The sequence below is a fragment of the Camelus ferus genome, chromosome 36 (assembly GCF_009834535.1).
Source record: "Camelus ferus isolate YT-003-E chromosome 36, BCGSAC_Cfer_1.0, whole genome shotgun sequence".
In the NCBI taxonomy this organism is placed as follows: domain Eukaryota; kingdom Metazoa; phylum Chordata; class Mammalia; order Artiodactyla; family Camelidae; genus Camelus; species Camelus ferus.
This window is the reverse complement of record NC_045731.1, coordinates 8,985,780-9,006,674: the sequence shown is the minus strand read 5'-3', so window position 1 is coordinate 9,006,674 and position 20,895 is coordinate 8,985,780.

Genomic DNA, 20,895 nt, shown 5'->3' with positions numbered 1-20,895 from the left:
GGGTAAATGTGGGGGATTGGCTGGAAATGCAGGTAGCATCTAGTGCCTCCCCCTGGACAGGGGAGGTAATTAGCGGAATACCCTGTGCCGGGAAACACAGGTGACACAAGGCAGCTGCGTGGAGAGCGGCCCCAAACCTCCCCCACACACTCGGACTTGATCCGGTATTCTGAGTGTGTGGAGGTTCCGTCTTATGTCTGCAGTGCCTGATATATCCTAGGAGCCATCCGCGTGTATTCCCCGAGTGTCTCATAGTGCGGGCTTCAATGGAAATGCGGGGGTTGGGCTGGAAATGCAGGTAGCATCTAGTGCCTCCGCCTGGACAGGGGAGGAAATTAGCCGAATTCCCCCTGCCAGGCAACAGCTGTGACACGAGTCACCTGGGTGGAGGGCGGCCCCAAACCTCCCCCACACACTCGGCCATGTTCCGGAATTCTGAGTGTGGGGAGGTTCCGTCTTCTGTCTGCAGCTCCTGGGATCTCCTAGGAGCCCTCCACGTCTATTCCTCGAGTGTCTATTAGTGCGGGCTGCCGGGGAAAAGCAGGGGTTAGGCTGGAAATGCATTTAGAATCTAGTGCCTCCCCCTGGATATGGGAGGTAATTAGTGGATTTCCCCCTGCCAGGCAACAACTGAGACACCAGGCAGCTGCGTGTAGGGCGGCCCCATACCTACCCTCTCACTCGTACGTGATTCCGAATTCTGAGTGTGGGTAGGTTCCCTCTTCTGTCTGCAGCGCCTCGGATATTCTAAGAGCCCTCCGCTTGACTTCCTCGAGTGTCTCCTAGTGCGGGATGCCGGGGAAAGGCGGGGGTAGGGCTGGAAATGCAGGTAGCATCTAGTGCCTTCCCCTGGACAGGGGAGGTAATTAGCGTAATTCCCCCTGCCATGCAACACCTGTGACACCAGACAGTTTCGTGGAGGGCGGCCCCAAACCTCTCCCACACACTCGTACGTGATCCGGAAATCTGAGTGTGGGGAAGTTCCGTATTCCGACTGCAGTGCTGGGGATCACCTAGGAGCCATCCTCGTGTCTTCCTCTACTGTCTCATAGTGCGGGTTGCAAGGGAAATGAGGGGGTTGGGCTGGAAATGCAGGTAGCAACTAGTGCCTCCCCCTGGACAGGGGAGATATTTAGAGGAGTTCCCCCTGAGATGCAACACCTATGAAAGCTGGCAGCTGCATGGAGGGCGGCCCCATACCTCCACCACACACTCGGGCGTGTTCCGGATTTCTGAGTGTGGGGAGGTTCCGTATTCAGTCTACAGTGCCTGGGATCTCCTAGGAGCCCTTCACGTTTCTTCCTCGAGTGTCTCCTAGTGCGGGCTTCCGGGGAAAGGCGGGGTTTCGGCAGTAAATGCAGGTAGCATCTAGTATCTCCCCCTGGACAGGTGAGGTAATTAGAGGACTTCGCCCTGACAGGCAACACCTGTGACACCTGGCAGATGCGTGGAGGTCGCCCCTAAACCTCACCCACTCACTCGTACGTGATCCGGAATTCTGAGATTGGGGAGTTTCCGTCTTCTCTCTGCAGCGCCTGTGATCACGTAGGAAACAACCACATGTTTTCAACGAGTGTCTAATACTGCGAGCTGCCAGGGAAATGCGGGGGTTAGGCTGGAAATGCAGGTAGCATCTAGTGTCTCCCCCTGGACAGGGGAGGAAATGAGCGGACTTCCCCCTGCCAGGCAACAACTGTGAAACCTGACAGCTGCGTGGTGGTCGGCCCCCAACCTCCCCCACTCACTCGTACGTGATCCGGAATTCTGAGTGTGGGTATGTTCCCTCTTCTGTCTGCAGCTCCTCGGATCTGATAGGAGCCATCCGCTTGACTTCCTCGAGTGTCTCCTAGTGCGGGATGCCGGGGAAAGGCGGGGGTTGGGCTGGAAATGCAGCTAGCATCTAGTGCCTCCACTTGGACACGGGAGGAAATTAGCGGAATTCCCCCTGCAAGGCAACACCTGTGGCACATGACAGCTGCGTGGAAAGTGGCCCCCAACCTCCCCCACACACTCGGCCGTATTCCGGGATTCTGAGTGTGGGGATGTTCTGTCTTTTGTCTGCAGCGCCTGGTATCTCCTAGGAGCCCTCCAATTGTCTTCCCCGATTGTCTACTACGGCGAGCTGCCGGGGAATGCGGGGGTTGGGCAGGAAATGCAGGTAGCATCTAGTGCCTCCCCCTGGAATGGGGAGGTAATTAGCGGAATTCCCCCTGCCAGGCAACACCTGTGACACCAGGCAGCTGCGTGGTGGGCGGCCCCTAACCTCCCCCACTCACTCGTACGTGATCCGGAATTGTGAGTGTGGGGAGGTTCCGTCTTCTGTCTGTAGCGCCTGGGATCTCCGAGGAGCCAACCACGTGTATTCCCCGAGTACTCATAGTGCGGGCTTCAGTGGAAAAGTGGGGGTTGTTTTGGAAATGCAGGTAGCATCTAGTGCCTAATCCAGTACAGGGGAGGTAATAAGCGGGCTTCCCGCTGCCAGGCAAAACTTGTGACACCATGCAGATGCGTGGAAAGTGGCCCCAAACCTCCCCCCACACTCGGCCGTGATCCGGAATTGTGAGTGTGGGGAGGTTCCGTCTTCTGTCTGCAGTGCCTGGGATCTCCTAGGAGCCCTCGGCATGTCTTCCCCTAGTGTCTCTTAATACGGGATGCTGGGGAAAGGCGGTGGTTGGTCTGGAAAATCAGGTAGCTTCTAGTGCCTCCCCCTGGACAGGGGAGGTAATTAGCGGAATTCCCCCTGCCAGGAAACACCTGTGACACCAGGAAGCTGCGTGGAGGTCGTCCCCAAACTTTCCCCACAAACTCGGCCGTGTTTCAGAATTCTGAGTGTGGGAAAGTTCCGTCATATGTCTGCAGCGCCTGGGATCTACTAGGAGCCATCCGCGTGTATTCCTCGAGTGTCTAATAGTGCGGGCTGCCGGGAAAAAGAGGGGGTTAGGCTGGAAATGCTGGTAGCATCTAGTGCCTCCCCCTGGACAGGGGAGGAAATTAGCGGACTTCCTCCTGCCAGGCAACAACTGTGACACCAGGCAGCTGCGTCGAGGTCGGCCCCAAACCTCCCCAACTCCCTCGTACGTGATCCGGAATTCTCAGTGTGGGGAGGTTCCGTCTTCTGTCTGCAGCGCCTGTGATCTCCTAGGAGCCCTCCGAGTGTCTTCCCCGAGTGTCTCCTAGTGCGGGCTGCCGGGGAAATATGGGAGATTTCCTGGAAATTTAGGTAGCATCTAGTGCCTCCCCCTGGACAGGGGAGGTATTTAGCGGACTTCCCCCTGCCAGGCTACAGATGTGACATGAGGCAGGTGGGTGGAGGGCGGCCCCAAACATCCCCCACACAGTCGGCCATGTTCCGGAATTTTGAGTGTGGGGAGTTTCCGTCTTCTGTCTGCAGCGCCTGGGATCACGTAGGAACCAACCCCGTGTTTTCAACGAGTGTCTAATACTGCGGGCTGCCGGGGAAATGCGGTGGTTAGGCTGGAAATGCAGGTAGCATCTAGTGCCTCCACCTGGACAGGGGAGGTAAATAGCGGAATTCCCCCTGCCAGGAAACACCTGTGACACCAGGCAGCTGCGTCGTGGGCGGCCCCAAACCTCTCCCACTCACTCGTACATGATCCAGAATTCTGAGTTTGGGTAGGTTCCCTCTTCTGTCTTTAGCGCCTGGGATCTCCTAGGAGCACACCGCGTGTATTTCCCGAGTGTCTCCTAGTGCGGGCTGCCGGGTAAATGTGGGGTATTGCCTGGAAATGAAGGTAGCATCTAGTGCCTCCCCCTGGACAGGGGAGGTAATTAGCGGAATACCCCCTGCCGGGCAACACAGGTGACAACAGGCAGCTGCGTGGAGAGCGGCCCCAAACCTCCCCCACACACTCGGCCGTGTTCCGGGATTCTGAGTGTGGGGAGGTTCCGTTTTCTATCTGCAGTGCCTGGGATCTCCGAGGAGCATTCGGCGTGTCTTCCCGTAGTGTCCCTTAGTGCGAGATGCCAGGGAAATGCGGGGGTTGGGCTGGAAATTCAGGTAGCTTCTAGTTCCTCCCCCTGGAGAGGGGAGGTAATTAGCGGAATTCCCCCTGCCAGGAAACACCTGTGACACCAGGCAGCTTCGTCGAGGGCGGCCCCAAACCTCTCCCACTCACTCGTACGTTATCCGGAATTCTGAGTTTGGGTAGGTTCCCTCTTCTGTCTGCAGCGCCTGGGATCTCATAGGATCCCTCCGCATGTCTTCCCAGATTGTCTCCTACAGCAAGCTGCCAGGGAAACGGGGGTTGGGCTGGAAATGAAGGTAGCATCTGCTGCCTCCTCCTGGAATGGGGAGGTAATTAGCGGACTTCCCCCTGCCAGGCAACACCAGTGACACCATGCATATGCGTGGAGGTCAGCCCCAAACCTCCCCCACACACTCGGCCGTGTTCCGGGATTCTGAGAGTGGGGATGTTCCGTCTTCTGTCTGCAGTGCCTGGGATCACGTAGGAACCAACCGCGTGATTTCAATGAGTGTTTAACACTGCGGGCTGCAGGGGAAATGCGGGCGTTAGGCTGGAAATGCAGGTAGCATCTAGTGCCTCCCCCTGGACAGGGGAGGTAATTAGCGGAATTTCCCCTGCCAGACAACACCTGTGACAACAGGCAGCTGCGTGGAGGGCGGCCCCAAACCTCCCCCACACACACGGCCGTGTTCCAGAATTCTGAGTTTGGGGAGGTTCCGTCTTCTGTCTGTAGCGACTGGGATCTCCTAGGAGCCCTCCGATTGTCTTCCCCGAGTATCTACTTGTGCGTGCTGTCGGGGAAATGCGGGGGTTAGGCTGGAAATGCAGGTAGCATCTAGTGACTTCCCCTGGACAGGGGAGGTAATTAGCGTAATTCCCCCTGCCATGCAACACCTGTGACACCAGACAGTTTCGTGGAGGGCGGCCCCAAACCTCTCCCACACACTCGTACGTGATCCGGAAATCTGAGTGTGGGGAAGTTCCGTATTCCGACTGCAGTGCTGGGGATCACCTAGGAGCCATCCTCGTGTCTTCCTCTACTGTCTCATATTGCGGGTTGCAAGGGAAATGAGGGGGTTGGGCTGGAAATGCAGGTAGCAACTAGTGCCTCCCCCTGGACAGGGGAGATATTTAGAGGAGTTCCCCCTGAGATGCAACACCTATGAAAGCTGGCAGCTGCATGGAGGGCGGCCCCATACCTCCCCCACACACTCGGGCGTGTTCCGGATTTCTGAGTGTGGGGAGGTTCCGTATTCAGTCTACAGTGCCTGGGATCTCCTAGGAGCCCTTCACGTTTCTTCCTCGAGTGTCTCCTAGTGCGGGCTTCCGGGGAAAGGCGGGGTTTCGGCAGTAAATGCAGGTAGCATCTAGTATCTCCCCCTGGACAGGTGAGGTAATTAGCGGACTTCGCCCTGACAGGCAACACCTGTGACACCTGGCAGATGCGTGGAGGTCGCCCCTAAACCTCACCCACTCACTCGTACGTGATCCGGAATTCTGAGATTGGGGAGTTTCCGTCTTCTCTCTGCAGCGCCAGTGATCACGTGGGAAACAACCACATGTTTTCAACGAGTGTCTAATACTGCGAGCTGCCAGGGAAATGCGGGGGTTAGGCTGGAAATGCAGGTAGCATCTAGTGTCTCCCCCTGGACAGGGGAGGAAATGAGCGGACTTCCCCCTGCCAGGCAACAACTGTGAAACCTGACAGCTGCGTGGTGGGCGGCCCCCAACCTCCCCCACTCACTCGTACGTGATCCGGAATTCTGAGTGTGGGTATGTTCCCTCTTCTGTCTGCAGCTCCTCGGATCTGATAGGAGCCATCCGCTTGACTTCCTCGAGTGTCTCCTAGTGCGGGATGCCGGGGAAAGGCGGGGGTTGGGCTGGAAATGCAGCTAGCATCTAGTGCCTCCACTTGGACACGGGAGGAAATTAGCGGAATTCCCCCTGCAAGGCAACACCTGTGGCACATGACAGCTGCGTGGAAAGTGGCCCCCAACCTCCCCCACACACTCGGCCGTATTCCGGGATTCTGAGTGTGGGGATGTTCTGTCTTTTGTCTGCAGCGCCTGGTATCTCCTAGGAGCCCTCCAATTGTCTTCCCCGATTGTCTACTATGGCGAGCTGCCGGGGAATGCGGGGGTTGGGCAGGAAATGCAGGTAGCATCTAGTGCCTCCCCCTGGAATGGGGAGGTAATTAGCGGACTTCCCCCTGCCAGGCAACACCTGTGACACCAGGCAGCTGCGTGGTGGGCGGCCCCTAACCTCCCCCACTCACTCGTACGTGATCCGGAATTGTGAGTGTGGGGAGGTTCCGTCTTCTGTCTGTAGCGCCTGGGATCTCCGAGGAGCCAACCACGTGTATTCCCCGAGTACTCATAGTGCGGGCTTCAGTGGAAAAGTGGGGGTTGTTTTGGAAATGCAGGTAGCATCTAGTGCCTAATCCAGTACAGGGGAGGTAATAAGCGGGCTTCCCGCTGCCAGGCAAAACTTGTGACACCATGCAGATGCGTGGAAAGTGGCCCCAAACCTCCCCCCACACTCGGCCGTGATCCGGAATTGTGAGTGTGGGGAGGTTCCGTCTTCTGTCTGCAGTGCCTGGGATCTCCTAGGAGCCCTCGGCGTGTCTTCCCCTAGTGTCTCTTAATACGGGATGCTGGGGAAAGGCGGTGGTTGGTCTGGAAAATCAGGTAGCTTCTAGTGCCTCCCCCTGGACAGGGGAGGTAATTAGCGGAATTCCCCCTGCCAGGAAACACCTGTGACACCAGGAAGCTGCGTGGAGGTCGTCCCCAAACTTTCCCCACAAACTCGGCCATGTTTCAGAATTCTGAGTGTGGGAAAGTTCCGTCATATGTCTGCAGCGCCTGGGATCTACTAGGAGCCATCCGCGTGTATTCCTCGAGTGTCTAATAGTGCGGGCTGCCGGGAAAAAAGGGGGTTAGGCTGGAAATGCTGGTAGCATCTAGTGCCTCCCCCTGGACAGGGGAGGAAATTAGCGGACTTCCTCCTGCCAGGCAACAACTGTGACACCAGGCAGCTGCGTCGAGGTCGGCCCCAAACCTCCCCAACTCCCTCGTACGTGATCCGGAATTCTCAGTGTGGGGAGGTTCCGTCTTCTGTCTGCAGCGCCTGTGATCTCCTAGGAGCCCTCCGAGTGTCTTCCCCGAGTGTCTCCTAGTGCGGGCTGCCGGGGAAATATGGGAGATTTCCTGGAAATTTAGGTAGCATCTAGTGCCTCCCCCTGGACAGGGGAGGTATTTAGCGGACTTCCCCCTGCCAGGCTACAGATGTGACATGAGGCAGGTGGGTGGAGGGCGGCCCCAAACATCCCCCACACAGTCGGCCATGTTCCGGAATTTTGAGTGTGGGGAGTTTCCGTCTTCTGTCTGCAGCGCCTGGGATCACGTAGGAACCAACCCCGTGTTTTCAACGAGTGTCTAATACTGCGGGCTGCCGGGGAAATGCGGTGGTTAGGCTGGAAATGCAGGTAGCATCTAGTGCCTCCACCTGGACAGGGGAGGTAAATAGCGGAATTCCCCCTGCCAGGAAACACCTGTGACACCAGGCAGCTGCGTCGTGGGCGGCCCCAAACCTCTCCCACTCACTCGTACATGATCCAGAATTCTGAGTTTGGGTAGGTTCCCTCTTCTGTCTTTAGCGCCTGGGATCTCCTAGGAGCACACCGCGTGTATTTCCCGAGTGTCTCCTAGTGCGGGCTGCCGGGTAAATGTGGGGTATTGCCTGGAAATGCAGGTAGCATCTAGTGCCTCCCCCTGGACAGGGGAGGTAATTAGCGGAATACCCCCTGCCGGGCAACACAGGTGACAACAGGCAGCTGCGTGGAGAGCGGCCCCAAACCTCCCCCACACACTCGGCCGTGTTCCGGGATTCTGAGTGTGGGGAGGTTCCGTTTTCTATCTGCAGTGCCTGGGATCTCCGAGGAGCATTCGGCGTGTCTTCCCGTAGTGTCCCTTAGTGCGAGATGCCAGGGAAATGCGGGGGTTGGGCTGGAAATTCAGGTAGCTTCTAGTTCCTCCCCCTGGAGAGGGGAGGTAATTAGCGGAATTCCCCCTGCCAGGAAACACCTGTGACACCAGGCAGCTTCGTCGAGGGCGGCCCCAAACCTCTCCCACTCACTCGTACGTTATCCGGAATTCTGAGTTTGGGTAGGTTCCCTCTTCTGTCTGCAGCGCCTGGGATCTCATAGGATCCCTCCGCATGTCTTCCCAGATTGTCTCCTACAGCAAGCTGCCAGGGAAACGGGGGTTGGGCTGGAAATGAAGGTAGCATCTGCTGCCTCCTCCTGGAATGGGGAGGTAATTAGCGGACTTCCCCCTGCCAGGCAACACCAGTGACACCATGCATATGCGTGGAGGTCAGCCCCAAACCTCCCCCACACACTCGGCCGTGTTCCGGGATTCTGAGAGTGGGGATGTTCCGTCTTCTGTCTGCAGCGCCTGGGATCACGTAGGAACCAACCGCGTGATTTCAACGAGTGTTTAACACTGCGGGCTGCAGGGGAAATGCGGGCGTTAGGCTGGAAATGCAGGTAGCATCTAGTGCCTCCCCCTGGACAGGGGAGGTAATTAGCGGAATTTCCCCTGCCAGACAACACCTGTGACAACAGGCAGCTGCGTGGAGGGCGGCCCCAAACCTCCCCCACACACATGGCCGTGTTCCAGAATTCTGAGTTTGGGGAGGTTCCGTCTTCTGTCTGTAGCGACTTGGATCTCCTAGGAGCCCTCCGATTGTCTTCCCCGAGTATCTACTTGTGCGTGCTGTCGGGGAAATGCGGGGGTTAGGCTGGAAATGCAGGTAGCATCTAGTGACTTCCCCTGGACAGGGGAGGTAATTAGCGTAATTCCCCCTGCCATGCAACACCTGTGACACCAGACAGTTTCGTGGAGGGCGGCCCCAAACCTCTCCCACACACTCGTACGTGATCCGGAAATCTGAGTGTGGGGAAGTTCCGTATTCCGACTGCAGTGCTGGGGATCACCTAGGAGCCATCCTCGTGTCTTCCTCTACTGTCTCATATTGCGGGTTGCAAGGGAAATGAGGGGGTTGGGCTGGAAATGCAGGTAGCAAGTAGTGCCTCCCCCTGGACAGGGGAGATATTTAGAGGAGTTCCCCCTGAGATGCAACACCTATGAAAGCTGGCAGCTGCATGGAGGGCGGCCCCATACCTCCCCCACACACTCGGGCGTGTTCCGGATTTCTGAGTGTGGGGAGGTTCCGTATTCAGTCTACAGTGCCTGGGATCTCCTAGGAGCCCTTCACGTTTCTTCCTCGAGTGTCTCCTAGTGCGGGCTTCCGGGGAAAGGCGGGGTTTCGGCAGTAAATGCAGGTAGCATCTAGTATCTCCCCCTGGACAGGTGAGGTAATTAGCGGACTTCGCCCTGACAGGCAACACCTGTGACACCTGGCAGATGCGTGGAGGTCGCCCCTAAACCTCACCCACTCACTCGTACGTGATCCGGAATTCTGAGATTGGGGAGTTTCCGTCTTCTCTCTGCAGCGCCAGTGATCACGTGGGAAACAACCACATGTTTTCAACGAGTGTCTAATACTGCGAGCTGCCAGGGAAATGCGGGGGTTAGGCTGGAAATGCAGGTAGCATCTAGTGTCTCCCCCTGGACAGGGGAGGAAATGAGCGGACTTCCCCCTGCCAGGCAACAACTGTGAAACCTGACAGCTGCGTGGTGGGCGGCCCCCAACCTCCCCCACTCACTCGTACTTGATCCGGAATTCTGAGTGTGGGTATGTTCCCTCTTCTGTCTGCAGCTCCTCGGATCTGATAGGAGCCATCCGCTTGACTTCCTCGAGTGTCTCCTAGTGCGGGATGCCGGGGAAAGGCGGGGGTTGGGCTGGAAATGCAGCTAGCATCTAGTGCCTCCACTTGGACACGGGAGGAAATTAGCGGAATTCCCCCTGCAAGGCAACACCTGTGGCACATGACAGCTGCGTGGAAAGTGGCCCCCAACCTCCCCCCACACACTCGGCCGTATTCCGGGATTCTGAGTGTGGGGATGTTCTGTCTTTTGTCTGCAGCGCCTGGTATCTCCTAGGAGCCCTCCAATTGTCTTCCCCGATTGTCTACTATGGCGAGCTGCCGGGGAATGCGGGGGTTGGGCAGGAAATGCAGGTAGCATCTAGTGCCTCCCCCTGGAATGGGGAGGTAATTAGCGGACTTCCCCCTGCCAGGCAACACCTGTGACACCAGGCAGCTGCGTGGTGGGCGGCCCCTAACCTCCCCCACTCACTCGTACGTGATCCGGAATTGTGAGTGTGGGGAGGTTCCGTCTTCTGTCTGTAGCGCCTGGGATCTCCGAGGAGCCAACCACGTGTATTCCCCGAGTACTCATAGTGCGGGCTTCAGTGGAAAAGTGGGGGTTGTTTTGGAAATGCAGGTAGCATCTAGTGCCTAATCCAGTACAGGGGAGGTAATAAGCGGGCTTCCCGCTGCCAGGCAAAACTTGTGACACCATGCAGATGCGTGGAAAGTGGCCCCAAACCTCCCCCCACACTCGGCCGTGATCCGGAATTGTGAGTGTGGGGAGGTTCCGTCTTCTGTCTGCAGTGCCTGGGATCTCCTAGGAGCCCTCGGCGTGTCTTCCCCTAGTGTCTCTTAATACGGGATGCTGGGGAAAGGCGGTGGTTGGTCTGGAAAATCAGGTAGCTTCTAGTGCCTCCCCCTGGACAGGGGAGGTAATTAGCGGAATTCCCCCTGCCAGGAAACACCTGTGACACCAGGAAGCTGCGTGGAGGTCGTCCCCAAACTTTCCCCACAAACTCGGCCATGTTTCAGAATTCTGAGTGTGGGAAAGTTCCGTCATATGTCTGCAGCGCCTGGGATCTACTAGGAGCCATCCGCGTGTATTCCTCGAGTGTCTAATAGTGCGGGCTGCCGGGAAAAAAGGGGGTTAGGCTGGAAATGCTGGTAGCATCTAGTGCCTCCCCCTGGACAGGGGAGGAAATTAGCGGACTTCCTCCTGCCAGGCAACAACTGTGACACCAGGCAGCTGCGTCGAGGTCGGCCCCAAACCTCCCCAACTCCCTCGTACGTGATCCGGAATTCTCAGTGTGGGGAGGTTCCGTCTTCTGTCTGCAGCGCCTGTGATCTCCTAGGAGCCCTCCGAGTGTCTTCCCCGAGTGTCTCCTAGTGCGGGCTGCCGGGGAAATATGGGAGATTTCCTGGAAATTTAGGTAGCATCTAGTGCCTCCCCCTGGACAGGGGAGGTATTTAGCGGACTTCCCCCTGCCAGGCTACAGATGTGACATGAGGCAGGTGGGTGGAGGGCGGCCCCAAACATCCCCCACACAGTCGGCCATGTTCCGGAATTTTGAGTGTGGGGAGTTTCCGTCTTCTGTCTGCAGCGCCTGGGATCACGTAGGAACCAACCCCGTGTTTTCAACGAGTGTCTAATACTGCGGGCTGCCGGGGAAATGCGGTGGTTAGGCTGGAAATGCAGGTAGCATCTAGTGCCTCCACCTGGACAGGGGAGGTAAATAGCGGAATTCCCCCTGCCAGGAAACACCTGTGACACCAGGCAGCTGCGTCGTGGGCGGCCCCAAACCTCTCCCACTCACTCGTACATGATCCAGAATTCTGAGTTTGGGTAGGTTCCCTCTTCTGTCTTTAGCGCCTGGGATCTCCTAGGAGCACACCGCGTGTATTTCCCGAGTGTCTCCTAGTGCGGGCTGCCGGGTAAATGTGGGGTATTGCCTGGAAATGCAGGTAGCATCTAGTGCCTCCCCCTGGACAGGGGAGGTAATTAGCGGAATACCCCCTGCCGGGCAACACAGGTGACAACAGGCAGCTGCGTGGAGAGCGGCCCCAAACCTCCCCCACACACTCGGCCGTGTTCCGGGATTCTGAGTGTGGGGAGGTTCCGTTTTCTATCTGCAGTGCCTGGGATCTCCGAGGAGCATTCGGCGTGTCTTCCCGTAGTGTCCCTTAGTGCGAGATGCCAGGGAAATGCGGGGGTTGGGCTGGAAATTCAGGTAGCTTCTAGTTCCTCCCCCTGGAGAGGGGAGGTAATTAGCGGAATTCCCCCTGCCAGGAAACACCTGTGACACCAGGCAGCTTCGTCGAGGGCGGCCCCAAACCTCTCCCACTCACTCGTACGTTATCCGGAATTCTGAGTTTGGGTAGGTTCCCTCTTCTGTCTGCAGCGCCTGGGATCTCATAGGATCCCTCCGCATGTCTTCCCAGATTGTCTCCTACAGCAAGCTGCCAGGGAAACGGGGGTTGGGCTGGAAATGAAGGTAGCATCTGCTGCCTCCTCCTGGAATGGGGAGGTAATTAGCGGACTTCCCCCTGCCAGGCAACACCAGTGACACCATGCATATGCGTGGAGGTCAGCCCCAAACCTCCCCCACACACTCGGCCGTGTTCCGGGATTCTGAGAGTGGGGATGTTCCGTCTTCTGTCTGCAGCGCCTGGGATCACGTAGGAACCAACCGCGTGATTTCAACGAGTGTTTAACACTGCGGGCTGCAGGGGAAATGCGGGCGTTAGGCTGGAAATGCAGGTAGCATCTAGTGCCTCCCCCTGGACAGGGGAGGTAATTAGCGGAATTTCCCCTGCCAGACAACACCTGTGACAACAGGCAGCTGCGTGGAGGGCGGCCCCAAACCTCCCCCACACACATGGCCGTGTTCCAGAATTCTGAGTTTGGGGAGGTTCCGTCTTCTGTCTGTAGCGACTGGGATCTCCTAGGAGCCCTCCGATTGTCTTCCCCGAGTATCTACTTGTGCGTGCTGTCGGGGAAATGCGGGGGTTAGGCTGGAAATGCAGGTAGCATCTAGTGACTTCCCCTGGACAGGGGAGGTAATTAGCGTAATTCCCCCTGCCATGCAACACCTGTGACACCAGACAGTTTCGTGGAGGGCGGCCCCAAACCTCTCCCACACACTCGTACGTGATCCGGAAATCTGAGTGTGGGGAAGTTCCGTATTCCGACTGCAGTGCTGGGGATCACCTAGGAGCCATCCTCGTGTCTTCCTCTACTGTCTCATATTGCGGGTTGCAAGGGAAATGAGGGGGTTGGGCTGGAAATGCAGGTAGCAAGTAGTGCCTCCCCCTGGACAGGGGAGATATTTAGAGGAGTTCCCCCTGAGATGCAACACCTATGAAAGCTGGCAGCTGCATGGAGGGCGGCCCCATACCTCCCCCACACACTCGGGCGTGTTCCGGATTTCTGAGTGTGGGGAGGTTCCGTATTCAGTCTACAGTGCCTGGGATCTCCTAGGAGCCCTTCACGTTTCTTCCTCGAGTGTCTCCTAGTGCGGGCTTCCGGGGAAAGGCGGGGTTTCGGCAGTAAATGCAGGTAGCATCTAGTATCTCCCCCTGGACAGGTGAGGTAATTAGCGGACTTCGCCCTGACAGGCAACACCTGTGACACCTGGCAGATGCGTGGAGGTCGCCCCTAAACCTCACCCACTCACTCGTACGTGATCCGGAATTCTGAGATTGGGGAGTTTCCGTCTTCTCTCTGCAGCGCCAGTGATCACGTGGGAAACAACCACATGTTTTCAACGAGTGTCTAATACTGCGAGCTGCCAGGGAAATGCGGGGGTTAGGCTGGAAATGCAGGTAGCATCTAGTGTCTCCCCCTGGACAGGGGAGGAAATGAGCGGACTTCCCCCTGCCAGGCAACAACTGTGAAACCTGACAGCTGCGTGGTGGGCGGCCCCCAACCTCCCCCACTCACTCGTACTTGATCCGGAATTCTGAGTGTGGGTATGTTCCCTCTTCTGTCTGCAGCTCCTCGGATCTGATAGGAGCCATCCGCTTGACTTCCTCGAGTGTCTCCTAGTGCGGGATGCCGGGGAAAGGCGGGGGTTGGGCTGGAAATGCAGCTAGCATCTAGTGCCTCCACTTGGACACGGGAGGAAATTAGCGGAATTCCCCCTGCAAGGCAACACCTGTGGCACATGACAGCTGCGTGGAAAGTGGCCCCCAACCTCCCCCACACACTCGGCCGTATTCCGGGATTCTGAGTGTGGGGATGTTCTGTCTTTTGTCTGCAGCGCCTGGTATCTCCTAGGAGCCCTCCAATTGTCTTCCCCGATTGTCTACTATGGCGAGCTGCCGGGGAATGCGGGGGTTGGGCAGGAAATGCAGGTAGCATCTAGTGCCTCCCCCTGGAATGGGGAGGTAATTAGCGGACTTCCCCCTGCCAGGCAACACCTGTGACACCAGGCAGCTGCGTGGTGGGCGGCCCCTAACCTCCCCCACTCACTCGTACGTGATCCGGAATTGTGAGTGTGGGGAGGTTCCGTCTTCTGTCTGTAGCGCCTGGGATCTCCGAGGAGCCAACCACGTGTATTCCCCGAGTACTCATAGTGCGGGCTTCAGTGGAAAAGTGGGGGTTGTTTTGGAAATGCAGGTAGCATCTAGTGCCTAATCCAGTACAGGGGAGGTAATAAGCGGGCTTCCCGCTGCCAGGCAAAACTTGTGACACCATGCAGATGCGTGGAAAGTGGCCCCAAACCTCCCCCCACACTCGGCCGTGATCCGGAATTGTGAGTGTGGGGAGGTTCCGTCTTCTGTCTGCAGTGCCTGGGATCTCCTAGGAGCCCTCGGCGTGTCTTCCCCTAGTGTCTCTTAATACGGGATGCTGGGGAAAGGCGGTGGTTGGTCTGGAAAATCAGGTAGCTTCTAGTGCCTCCCCCTGGACAGGGGAGGTAATTAGCGGAATTCCCCCTGCCAGGAAACACCTGTGACACCAGGAAGCTGCGTGGAGGTCGTCCCCAAACTTTCCCCACAAACTCGGCCATGTTTCAGAATTCTGAGTGTGGGAAAGTTCCGTCATATGTCTGCAGCGCCTGGGATCTACTAGGAGCCATCCGCGTGTATTCCTCGAGTGTCTAATAGTGCGGGCTGCCGGGAAAAAAGGGGGTTAGGCTGGAAATGCTGGTAGCATCTAGTGCCTCCCCCTGGACAGGGGAGGAAATTAGCGGACTTCCTCCTGCCAGGCAACAACTGTGACACCAGGCAGCTGCGTCGAGGTCGGCCCCAAACCTCCCCAACTCCCTCGTACGTGATCCGGAATTCTCAGTGTGGGGAGGTTCCGTCTTCTGTCTGCAGCGCCTGTGATCTCCTAGGAGCCCTCCGAGTGTCTTCCCCGAGTGTCTCCTAGTGCGGGCTGCCGGGGAAATATGGGAGATTTCCTGGAAATTTAGGTAGCATCTAGTGCCTCCCCCTGGACAGGGGAGGTATTTAGCGGACTTCCCCCTGCCAGGCTACAGATGTGACATGAGGCAGGTGGGTGGAGGGCGGCCCCAAACATCCCCCACACAGTCGGCCATGTTCCGGAATTTTGAGTGTGGGGAGTTTCCGTCTTCTGTCTGCAGCGCCTGGGATCACGTAGGAACCAACCCCGTGTTTTCAACGAGTGTCTAATACTGCGGGCTGCCGGGGAAATGCGGTGGTTAGGCTGGAAATGCAGGTAGCATCTAGTGCCTCCACCTGGACAGGGGAGGTAAATAGCGGAATTCCCCCTGCCAGGAAACACCTGTGACACCAGGCAGCTGCGTCGTGGGCGGCCCCAAACCTCTCCCACTCACTCGTACATGATCCAGAATTCTGAGTTTGGGTAGGTTCCCTCTTCTGTCTTTAGCGCCTGGGATCTCCTAGGAGCACACCGCGTGTATTTCCCGAGTGTCTCCTAGGGCGGGCTGCCGGGTAAATGTGGGGTATTGCCTGGAAATGAAGGTAGCATCTAGTGCCTCCCCCTGGACAGGGGAGGAAATTAGCGGAATACCCCCTGCCGGGCAACACAGGTGACAACAGGCAGCTGCGTGGAGAGCGGCCCCAAACCTCCCCCACACACTCGGCCGTGTTCCGGGATTCTGAGTGTGGGGAGGTTCCGTTTTCTATCTGCAGTGCCTGGGATCTCCGAGGAGCATTCGGCGTGTCTTCCCGTAGTGTCCCTTAGTGCGAGATGCCAGGGAAATGCGGGGGTTGGGCTGGAAATTCAGGTAGCTTCTAGTTCCTCCCCCTGGAGAGGGGAGGTAATTAGCGGAATTCCCCCTGCCAGGAAACACCTGTGACACCAGGCAGCTTCGTTGAGGGCGGCCCCAAACCTCTCCCACTCACTCGTACGTTATCCGGAATTCTGAGTTTGGGTAGGTTCCCTCTTCTGTCTGCAGCGCCTGGGATCTCATAGGATCCCTCCGCATGTCTTCCCAGATTGTCTCCTACAGCAAGCTGCCAGGGAAACGGGGGTTGGGCTGGAAATGAAGGTAGCATCTGCTGCCTCCTCCTGGAATGGGGAGGTAATTAGCGGACTTCCCCCTGCCAGGCAACACCAGTGACACCATGCATATGCGTGGAGGTCAGCCCCAAACTTCCCCCACACACTCGGCCGTGTTCCGGGATTCTGAGAGTGGGGATGTTCCGTCTTCTGTCTGCAGCGCCTGGGATCACGTAGGAACCAACCGCGTGATTTCAACGAGTGTTTAACACTGCGGGCTGCAGGGGAAATGCGGGCGTTAGGCTGGAAATGCAGGTAGCATCTAGTGCCTCCCCCTGGACAGGGGAGGTAATTAGCGGACTTCCCCCTGCCAGGCAACACCTGTGACATCAGGCAGCTGCGTGGTGGGCGGCCCCCAACCTCCCCCACTCACTCGTACGTGATCCGGAATTCTGAGTGTGGGTATGTTCCCTCTTCTGTCTGCAGCGCCTGGGATCTCATAGGATCCCTCCGCATGTCTTCCCAGATTGTCTCCTACAGCAAGCTGCCAGGGAAACGGGGGTTGGGCTGGAAATGAAGGTAGCATCTGCTGCCTCCTCCTGGAATGGGGAGGTAATTAGCGGAATTCCCCCTGCAAGGCAACACCTGTGACACATGACAGCTGCGTGGAAAGTGGCCCCAAACCTCCCCCACACATTCGGCCGTGATCCGGAATTGTGAGTGTGGGGAGGTTCCGTCTTCTGTCTGTAGCGCCTGGGATCTCCTAGGAGTCCACCACGTGTATTCCCCGAGTAGTCTTAGTGCGGGCTTCAATGGAAAAGTGGGGGTTGTTTTGGAAATGCAGGTAGCATCTAGTGCCTCCTCCAGTACAGGGGAGGTAATAAGCGGACTTCCCCCTGCCAGGCAAAACCTGTGACACCATGCAGATGCGTGGAAGGCGGCCCCAAACCTCCCCCACACACTCGGCCGTATTCCAGGATTCTGAGTGTGGGGATGATCTGTCTTCTGTCTGCAGCTCCTGGGATCTCCTTTGAGCCCTCCACTTTTCTTCCCCGATTGTCTACTAAGGCGAGCTGCCGGGGATTGCGGGGGTTGGGCAGGAAATGCAGGTAGCATCTATTGCCTCCCCCTGGAATGGGGTGGTATTTAGCGGACTTCCCCCTGCCAGGCAACACATGTGACACCAGGCAGCTGCGTGGTGGGCGGCCCCAAACCTGCCCCACACAATCGGACGTGTTCCGGGATTCTGAGTGAGGGGAGGTTCCGTTTTCTGTCTGCAGTGCCTGGGATCTCCTAGGAGCCCTCGGCGTGTCTTCCCCTAGTGTTTCTTAGTGCGGGATGCCGGGGAAAGTCGGGGGATGGGCTGGAAATTCAGGTAGCTTTAAGTGCCTCCCCCTGGACAGGGGAGGTAATTAGCGGAATTCCCCCTGCAAAGAAACACCTGTGACATAAGGCAGCTGCGTGGAGGTTGGCCCCAAACTTTCCCCAAAATCTCGGCCGTGTTTCAGAATTATGAGCGTGGGTAGGATCCCTCTTTTGTCTGCAGCGCCTGGGATCTCCTAGGAGCCGTCCGCGTGAATTCCTCGAGTGTTTCCTAGTGCGGGCTGCCGGGGAAAGCCGGGGGTTGGGCTGGAAATGCAGGTAGCATCTAGTGCCTCCACCTGGACAGGGGAGATAATTAGCGGAATTCCCCTTGCCAGGCAACACCTGTGACACCAGGCAGCTGCGTGGTGTGTGGCCCCAAACCTCCCTCACACACTCGGATGTGTTCTGGGATTTTGAGTGTGGCGATGTTCCGTTTTCTGTCTGCAGTGCCTGGGATCTCCTAGGAGCCCTCGGCGTGTCTTCCCCTAGTGTCTCTTAATGCGGGATGCCGGGGAAAGGCGGTGGTTGGTCTGGAAAATCAGGTAGCTTCTAGAGCCTCCCCCTGGACAGGGGAGGTAATTAGCGGAATTCCCCCTGCCAGGAAACACCTGTGACACCAGGCAGCTGCGTCGTGGGCGGCCCCAAACCTCTCCCACTCACTCGTACGTGATCCGGAATTCTGAGTGTGGGTAGGTTCCCTCTTCTCTCTGCAGCGCCTGGGATCTCCTAGGAGCACACCGCGTGTATTTCCCGAGTGTCTCCTAGTGCGGGCTGCAGGGGAAATGCGGGGGTTAGGCTGGAAATGCAGGTAGCATCTAGTGCTTCCCCCTGGACAGGGGAGGTAATTAGCGGACTTCCCCTTGGCAGGCAACACCTGTGACATCAGGCAGCTGCGTGGTGGGCGGCCCACAACTTCCCCCACTCACTCGTACGTGATCCGGAATTCTGAGTGTGGGTAAGTTCCCTCTTCTGTCTGCAGCGCCTCGGATCTGATAGGAGCCATCCGCTTCACTTCCTCGAGTGTCTCCTAGTGCGGGATGCCGGGGAAAGGCGGGGGTTGAGCTGGAAATGCAGGTAGCATCTAGTGCCTCCACTTGGACAGGGAAGGAAATTAGCGGAATTCCCCCTGCAAGGCAACACCTGTGACACATGACAGCTGCGTGGAAAGTGGCCCCAAACCTCCCCCACACACTCGGCCGTGATCCGGAATTGTGAGTGTGGGGAGGTTCCGTCTTCTGTCTGTAGTGCCTGGGATCTCCTAGGAGCCCACCACGTATATTCCCCGAGTACTCTTAGTACGGGCTTCAATGGAAAAGTGGGGTTTGTTTTGGAAATGCAGGTAGCATCTAGTGCCTCCTCCAGTACAGGGGAGGTAATAAGCGGACTTCCCCCTGCCAGGCAAAACCTGTGACACCATGCAGATGCGTGGAGGGCGGCCCCAAACCTCCCCCACACACTCGGCCGTATTCAGGGTTTCTGAGTGTGGGGATGTTCTGTCTTCTGTCTGCAGCGCCTGGGATCTCCTAGGAGCCCTCGGCGTGTCTTCCCCTAGTGTCTCTTAATGCGGGATGCCGGGGAAAGGCGGTTGTTGGTCTGGAAAATCAGGTAGCTTCTAGTGCCTCCCCCTGGAATGGGGAGGTAATTAGCAGACTTCCCCCTGCCAGGCAACACCTGTGACACCAGGCAGCTGCGTGGTGGGCGCCCCAAACCTCCCCCACACAATCGACCGTGTTTCAATATTCTGAGTGTGTGGAGGTTCCGTCGTCTGTCTGCAGCGCCTGGGATCTCCTAGGAGCCCTCCACGTGTATTCCTCGAGTGTCTAGTAGTGCGGGCTGCCGGGGAAATGCAGGGGTTAGGCTGGAAATGCAGGTAGCATCCAGTGCCTCCCCCTGGACAGGGGAGGTAATTAGCGGACGTCCCCCTGCCAGGCAACACCTTTGAACCAGGCATCTGCGTGGAGGTCGGCCGAAAACCTCCACCACACACTCATACGTGATCCGGAATTCTGAGTGTGGGGAGTTTCCGTCTTCTGTCTGCAGCGCCTGGGATCACGTAGGAACCAACCGCGTGTTTTCAACGAGTGTATAATACTGCGGGCTGCCGGGGAAATGCGGGAGTTAAGCTGGAAATGCAGGCAGCATCTAGTGCCTCCCCCTGGACAGGGGAGGTATTTAGTGGACTTCCCCCTGCCAGGCAAAACCTGTGACACCATGCAGATGCGTGGAGCGCGGCCCCAAACCTCCCCCACACACTCGGCCGTGTTCCGGGATTCTGAGTGTGGGGATGTTTTGTCTTTTGTCTGCATCGCCTGGGATCCCATAGGAGCCCTCCACTTGTCTTCCCCGATTGTCTCCTACGGAGAGCTGCCAGGGAATGCGGGGGTTGGGCAGGAAATGCAGGTAGCATCTAGTGCCTCCCCCTGGAATGGGGAAGTAATTAGCTGACTTCCCCCTGCAAGGCAACACCTGTGACAACAGGCAGCTGCGTGGTGGGCGGCCCCAAACCTCCCCCACACAATCGGACGTGTTCTGGGATTCTGAGTGTGGGGAGGTTCCGATTTCTGTCTGCAGTGCCTGGGATCTCCTTGGAGCCCACGTCGGGTCTTCCCCTAGTGTCTCTTAGTGCGGGATGCCTGGGAAATTCGGGGGTTGGGCTGGAAATTCAGGTAGCTTCTAGTGCCTCCCCCTGGACAGGGGAGGTAATTAGTGGAATTCCCCCTGCTAGGAAACACCTGTGACACCAGGCAGCTGCGTGGAGATTGGCCCCAAAATTTCCCCACAAACTCGGCCGTGTTTCGCTATTCTGAGTGTGTGGAGGTTCCGTCTTCTGTCTGCAGCACCTGGGATCCCTAGGAGCCCTCCACGTGTATTCCTCGAGTGTCTACTAGCGCGGGCTGCCGGGGAAAAGCGGGGGTTAGGCTGGAAATGCAGGTAGCATCTAGTGCCTCCCCCTGGACATGGGAGGTAATTAGCGGACTTCCCCCTGCCAGGCAACAACTGAGACACCAGGCAGCTGCGTGGAGAGCGGCCCCAAACCTCCCCCTCTCACTCGTATGTGATTCCGAATTCTGAGTGTTGGTAGGTTCCCTCTTCTGTCTGCAGCGCCTCGGATCTCCTAAGAGCCCTCCGCTTGACTTCCTCGAGTGTCTCCTACTGCGGGATGCTGGGGAAATGCAGGTAGCATCTAGTGCCTTCCCCTGGACAGGGGAGGTAATTAGCGGACTTCCCCCTGCAGGCAACAACTGTGACACCAGGCAGCTGCGTGGAGGGCGGCCCCAAACCTCCCCCACACACTCGTACTTGATCCGGAATTCTGAGTGTGGGGAGTTTCCGTCTTCTGTCTG